Source organism: Caretta caretta, chromosome 3 (genome assembly GCF_965140235.1).
Source record: "Caretta caretta isolate rCarCar2 chromosome 3, rCarCar1.hap1, whole genome shotgun sequence".
Taxonomy (NCBI): Eukaryota; Metazoa; Chordata; order Testudines; family Cheloniidae; genus Caretta; species Caretta caretta.
Window position 1 is genome coordinate 192746287 of NC_134208.1, and position 7592 is coordinate 192753878.

Genomic DNA, 7592 nt, shown 5'->3' on the forward strand with positions numbered 1-7592 from the left:
GGGAGGGAGTTTGGAGATTGGAGGGGGTGCAGGCTCTGGGAGGGAGTTTGGGGGTGGGAGGGGGTGTGTGTGTGGGGAGGGGGAGGGGTGCAAGCTCTGGGAGGGAGTTGGGGTGGGAGGAGGTGTGGAGGAAGGGGGTGCAGGGGTGAGGGCTGTGGGGTGGGGCTGGGGATGAGGGGTTCGAGGTATGGGAGGGGGCTCAGGCTAGGGGAGAGGGTTGGGGTGAGGGCTGTGGGGTGGGGCTGTGGGGGTTCATGATGCAGGAGGGGGCTCAGGGCTAGAGCAGAGGGTACGGGTGCAGGGGGGTGAGGGCTCTGTCTGGGGTTGGGGATGAGGGGTTTGGGGTGTTGGAGAAGCTCAGGACTAGGGCAGAGGGTTGGGGTGCAGGGGGTGAGGGCTCTGGCTGGGGATGAGGAGTTTGGGGTTCAGGCAGGCTGCCCCGGGGCTAGGGCCAGAGAGGAGGACTCCCCCCAGCCCTCTCCCCATGAGCAGCAGTAAGCTCTGGGGGAGGGGCCCCTCTTTCTTCCTCACCACACTCACCCTGCACCACTGTCACTGCACGTGCTCCTAGGGTTCTTCTCAGGTTCAAGAAGGCCCCACACTTCCCCTGTGGTGGGTGCTGGGGGGGAGGAGGGGCTGCCATCACATGTGCACCTCCTCCCCTGCTGCTGCCCCTCACTGTAGCCTCACTGGCAGTGAGGGATAGGGCTGCCCCTTGCCCAGCATGGGGCAGGAGCGATGACTTCGGGTGGGGGGCCCCCCGTGCTGGTGGAGGGTCCCGCCAGAAAAGGGAAGGGTCCGAGGTGGAAGGGCAGGGTAAGAGCAGCCTGCCCTGCCACTAGTGAATGTGGGGCGCTAGGACCCAGCAGCTGCAGTTGATGCTGGGAGCCAGCAGAGCGGAGGCAGAATGTAGCTGCAGGGGAGAGGCAGGGACGCTCCGGCCCCTGGGGAGATGTGCAGGGGCAGCAAGTGGGAGCCAGGGGACACTTGGGGGAGGTGTGTGGGGGGTGGCAGGTGGGACCGGGTGAGAGACCTGGCCCCAAACATTGGTGGAGCCAGGCCCTCGGGCCCTGAATATTGCTGGAGCCAGGGCACCACGGGCCCATACAACTCGCCGCCCCTGTGGACTAGACACAAATATTGTTAATTTCCCTTCTACAATATCCATTTAATTACTGCTTCTCATTCTTCACAGGTTCTGTCATAGGGCAGGTCTAAGTTTATATAATTTACGTCACTGAGGTGTGTGAAAAAGCCACCCCCCTAAGTGATGCAAGTTACAGCGACCTAAGCGCTGTCCATACCGGCACTATGTTGGTGAGAGACGCTCTCCCGCCGACCTATCTTCCATCTCTCACAGAGGTGGAGTAATTATGCCAGCGAGAGGGCTCTCTCCTGTCAGCATAATGCATCTTCACTACATAGGGTGACCAGATAGCAAGTGTGAAAAATAGGGACAGAGGGTGGGGGGGGGATAATTGGCCACTATATAAGAAAAGGCACCAAATATCAGGACAGTCCCTATAGAATCAGGACATCTGGTCACCCTATCACTACAGCTGTGCCGCAGGAGAGCTTCTGGTGTGGACTAGCCCTAAATAAAAACACCCTGCACTTATATAGTGCTTTTCATTCATGGATCTCAAAGCACTGTACCAAGAAGGCCACTATCATGAGCTTCATTTTACAAACAGTGAAACAGAAAGTGATTTACCCCAGCAGTACATGGCAGAGCCTGAACTAGAACCCAGGAGTGCTGAGTTCAAAGCTAGGGCACTATTTATTAAGCCACACTGCCAACCAGCAAACCAGTGTTACTCATTAACAGGAAGGATAATAAATGACATGGCCGCTTGACCTTCAATGTTATATAGTAATGATTTTATAACTGGGCAGGACAGTCACACTACCGTATGTTCCAAGTATTAAACTATCAATCAATATGATTTACTAGGACCAGGCGAGGGTTTCTATTCTGATAAATTTTAGGAGAAAAACAAAACTGAAACATATTATTTATATTTTCTACATTTTAATCAGTTCCTGAAGAAAAAAGAGCTTCCCCGCACTTGTGCGTGCACCCACACAAAGTATGGACTATATGAACTCTGCTCATGTTTTTCTAACATCATTGTATATCACTCTCCTAGTTCCAGTGTTTTTCATCACTGAATCCAGCACAGAAACCAGAAACCAAACAATAAAATAAGCTTCCAGCAGCAGACACGTGGGGTACACACTATTACCCAGTACTGTGTCCTCTGAGTCTATAGCACTGTTCTGCAAAGGCACAAATATAAAGCACATTGTGGGACAACATCCCAGAATGAGAAGAACAAAGAATTACCAAAGGAGATAGCTTCAAAAGATGAAGGATTTATTTTCCCTTCATAATCTAAGATTCACAATTCATCACCTTAGATGTTAAAGGTAAATTGAAAGGGACTAGATGGCTGCAGGGATTGATTAAGGATATGGATCCTTTTGCCTCTTGGTTACTAGGCTGTAGGTTACTAGGTTACTGCTTAGGTAGGTTGGTATGTATCAGTTACTTTCTGATGACTGTGTGCTGAAGTCTGATTCCCTAGAATTCAAAATGTGCTGCTCTCAATCCAATTCCTGTAAGCCACAGAGTGGAAACCAAAACCAGCACTCCTGATGCCACAGACTAGTTTGGAATGAAGACTACACCATGCATGAGGAAGGGACAAAATTCCAGCCATTCCTCTAGCAAACCTACATTTGTGCAAATGCAAACTTGCTCACACACATGTGCACTGGGGTTATATTATACAGGTAAAAATACCTGCACACCCACATCAAAATTTGTAACATCTGTGTGTATCAATGTATACGATTTTAGACTTGCAAAACACATTTGGACAAATGAGTTTTGCAGGTGAAAATTCTAGCACTGGTGCACACTCAGGTGTGTATGCAAAGTGCAAGTGTATGTAGGAGTGGGTGCAATTTTGCAGGTGCACAAGGCGAATCTGGGTAGGTACTTGGCTAGAAATGTGGCCCTTTAACTAGTCATTAGGGTTCTGAGTTAACACCCTCTTTAGATGAATGCCTATCCATCCACATTTATCGTTACATGGATAGTCCCCATCACCAGTAGAATCTGAACACCTCACAATCAATGAAAAGTAGAAAAATAAGAACAATATTACACTCCCTTCCATCCTTGTCAGGTTTGGAAAAAACAGCAGAGCTGGCTAAATACATAGACATTAAAGGTCCATGCCTATGTCCCCAGCACCTGGAGTTGAGTGGCGACATTAGATTCCAGCTTTCATGCTAAAAAAGTATGTTTACAGAGTCACAGTTGCAAAAAATCCTTTCAAGATGTGAAGCAAGATAGAGCAATGTCTGTCTAAGTTTGCAGAGAGACTAAGCAGTAGCTCTGAGAGGCATGAGCTGCCCCATTCGTCTAGCAGGGCTATTAATCCTGAACCCTACTGCTCCTGGGGACCCCATCAACACCATCCCAGCAGATAATCTAGCTGGGAAACCCATCTGTCGTCTCCTCCTCATGACTCAGCAGGCTTCGCGTTGGGACAGCTAACATCCACACAGAGATGAGTGGACGGTGAGCTGACTTTTGCATTGAATGCTGTGATGTTGGTGATCATTCTAGTCTTTTGCAGGGGGAAAATTCCATAGTGTGTACCTAGCTCCTGGAAAAAAATCTCTCTCCAGCAGTCATGACTCATGAGCCTCCACATTCTGGGGGAGGTCATGGTAGCAGAGGGAAAGCCAACCTCTCAGGTATCCTGGGCCAATGCCATGAAGGGCTCTGATTATGTGGAGTGAGATCTTTCAACTAGACTCTGCATTTAATGAGGAGCCAGTGTAGAGTGGAACACGAGGGGGATGTGTTCCCAACCATCTGTGTTGCTAAGCAGAAAAACTGCTGTGTTTTGTATCAGCTGGAGCATTCTCAGTTGTGTGGCTTTGTCCCTAGAGTGGCAATAATCCAGACTGCAGGTCACAAAAGGACATCAGATATGGGAGACTGGAATTTTAGGAAAATAAATGCTGATCGTAATTACAGGACATTTTATTTAAAGGAATCTAGAGTAGAAGAATTATGTGTGTTCCCTACAAGATAGACTGAGACTGATTTCCTAGTATAGCAGCTTATTGTTTATTTGGGGCTGATCAATACTTCTGCTGAAAAAGTATCATTACAATCCACACAGTTATTTGATGATGTCCTAATAACAGCCACACAACTTCTATACTGCAATGGGGGGATAGAAAAGGAAGATAATTTGGGTCAGGTAGATTTACAAACTGCTTCAGGGCTACCCATGAGCTACAATATGAGCAATTTTGCCCTACATCCGTGCCAGACTAATCTTTACAGATTCCAGTCCAAGATAAATTTATCCCCTGGAACAGCGTTTAATCCAAGTATTGCTGAATAGCTTTGAGTGCCCATTAGTATACTGATTCAGGCTCTTTCATACAACATGACCAGTAGGAATTCCAGACAAAAGAATTAAAAAAAAATAATAATAATGGTGAGATCGTAGACAAGGCTAAACAACAGAGTAAGCACGTGCCAGAGTCTGTTTTTGAATCACAGCATCTAAAGGTGTAAAAGCCTTGATAGATCATCTAGTCACTCCCTTCAGGATGAGATGGTTTCCCTTCTGTGCTTACATCCCGCACAATGGAGCCACAATCCCATTGGGTGCTACCATCATACAAAGCTTTCCTACTATTACCTACCAATGCAGGATTGTTCTGCACAATATGCTGTCCAGAGGTTTGTCCAGTCTGGTTTCAAGAAGTGGGGCTCCTTGGGAGACTCCTACACAGCTTCATAGCTCTCATTGCCAGAATGCCATCTCCCTGGTATGAAGCTACATTTCCTCCTTGCTTTCATTTCATCCCCTTGCTCCGAGCTACCCCCATGCTTGTCTCTAAGCAGGGCCATCCCTAGCTATTCTGGGGACCTATGCAGCTCCCCCCCTTCCCGTGGGTGTGTGTGTGTGGGGGGCCCAGGCCTCTGCGGGGGGGGCTGGCTTGGGGGGCAGGGGGAACTGCCCCCCAGCACTCACCGGCGGCGCGGCTGGGGCTAGATTGCTGCATTTCCCCCTGGTGAGTGTAGGCCCAGCCCTGCTGCAGTCCTCAGGGGAGTGGGGGCAGGGCTGGGGCGGAGCAGGGGTGGGAAGAGTTGGGGCTGGGGCAGAGCAGGGGTGGGAGCCATGGGGCAGGAGCTGGAGCAGCACGCAGCTGCGCAGGGCACCAGGAAATTTCCCAAATTTCCTGGTGCCCTACGCAGCTGCATACTTTGCATATGGGTAGGGACAGCCCTGTCTCTAAGGGCAAGGCTGTGCATTACACACACAACCCAGCATCAGGGTCATATAGAGGGCAGGGCCGTACACAGAGACATCATGCCTCAGATGTTCCCAGGAATAGGGCATCTACTTGTGCATTCCCAGCACACAGGATGCTGCAGTACTTCCAGGAATGGTGTGGGCCTGCCTGCATGACCCTGCCCCTGCAGGCGTGACCTCGCATGTACACACGGTGCATGTGTTACCGGCACAGAGTGCCTGAGGCAAGCAATAGCAGGGTTCATTGCCCGGTATGCGTCGCCCAATAATCACAACGGGGTGGAGAAGCAGAAAAGTTTATTTGAAGCTTCAAGTGGTACAGGGAGACATTAATCTCAAATCCTGCACACCAAGCAGGAAGTTACACAGGTTTTTATACATCCTTTCTTCAGCATACTTATCCAATAGCAAGCTGCCCTAAGTATCCATATAGCCAGCCAATCCAGTATACCAGCTAGTGCCCTTTTTCTTTGTACCATCTGTTAAACCATATATAGAGTTGTTTTGTTCAGCATTGTTTTGCCATATTTGCCCTGTCTGGCCTTGTTTAGTTTCAGACAATCTGCGCTTGCAACATATTGTTGCAAGATCCTCAGCATAACTGCTGCGAGTGCCTCCAGGCGGGGGGGCCAAGGTCACTTGGGCCTAGTGCGAGGGGGCTTCATCGACACTCGTGGTCTTCCATCCCCTCGAGTTACCTAGTGGCCATGCCCAGTGTCCCCAACACATGCAAGGTCACGCTGGCGAGGGGCAAGGCATTCTAAAAATGACATCTTCTGTCCAATACCAGACATAACCACGTCCATTTCTGCCTCAGTCCCAGACAGGGGAAAAACCTTAGAAAATCCTTAAAACCAGACAAATGGCCCACCAAGGCAGGGAAGGGGAATTTACTATACCCCTATAGGAGATGCAGCCTGCTCTCCTGTGCATCCCTGCCTCGTGTGCAGGGGCTATGATTCTCGGTGCCCCTTGTGCAGGCTGCACAAATCAGACTACATGGTCACAGCAGTCCCTTCTGGCCTTCAGATGTCTGACAGTGTTGGGGGAGGTGAGAAAGAATCCATACTCCCTTGCCCCACCACATGGCCAAGAAGGGCAGGGCACAATATAACCATAAATAATTTCCCACCATGCTTTGTGTTTAACACCTTTCAAATATTCATAGTGTCATGTCCACAACTTAGTTGCTGCTTTGCCCACCAAGGTGTACAGGGCCAGGTCTTCAGCTGGTGTAAATCAGCAGAGCTCCCCCAGTTTACACCAGCTGATGTAGCTCTTTTCATCTCTCCTTTTAAGTGCAGATGGGTGAATACTGAAAAACAATGTCCTGTACTTATTCATGCAAATGTTTGGACGATCAACTTTGATTGCATTCACACCCCAGTAAGCTTTGCAAATATCCTAGTGGATGTATTTGCTGGCAGGAAGAGACACCAAAATAGGGAATGTTTTCACCAGAAACAAATTTCAGATTCATAATTCCAAGCATTCACTCTGAAAGACATTGCAAGAGGTTCCCTCATCAAGTCAGATCTGGAACTTGCCCTAATTTGGGCAGTGGAGTAATTGCTTGGGCCTATTTTGAGTGAACAAGAAACTTCCCTTTAAATTTGTAGATTGTTTCTCATTCATCTCTCACAGACAGCTGTAGCGGCTCAGGAGCTAGCAAACAGAGCTGTAAACAGGGGAGTTTGAGTGGGAGTTCTGTTGGAGGAGAAAGTATTTGGTTTTGTATTTGTATGTGTAGAGGCTTGTAGGGGCTTTGTGCTGGGAGAGAAGCTGAGCCCTGATTAGGGGGCGGGGCTTCTCTGACTGGGGTCCTATAAAGGCAGTCAGGCAGAGGCAAAGACAGCTGAGTGGCACAGGAGCCAGCAAACAGAGCTGTAACCAGGGGAGTGTGTATTGTATTGTGGTGCTTGTTTGGGGTTTGTTTTTTTTGCTGTGGTGGGTGGTGTTTCTTTCCCAGATGAACAGGATTTAGGTGGGAAGGCTATGACAGATACAGCGGCAGCAGTGGGAGTGACCCATGTAGCGGAAGACACAATGAAGATGACTGGATGTGGAAGCTGTGGTATGTACATGATCCTGGAGGGGGTACCTGGTAAGAGTTGTGTCTACATGAAATGCTGTCTGATAGAGCTTATGGAGGAAAAGATCTGAGGTTTGGAGATGCACGTGGAAAGTCTGGTTGAGCTTTTAGAAAGGGGTTTGAGCAGATCATGGAGCAAAGACATG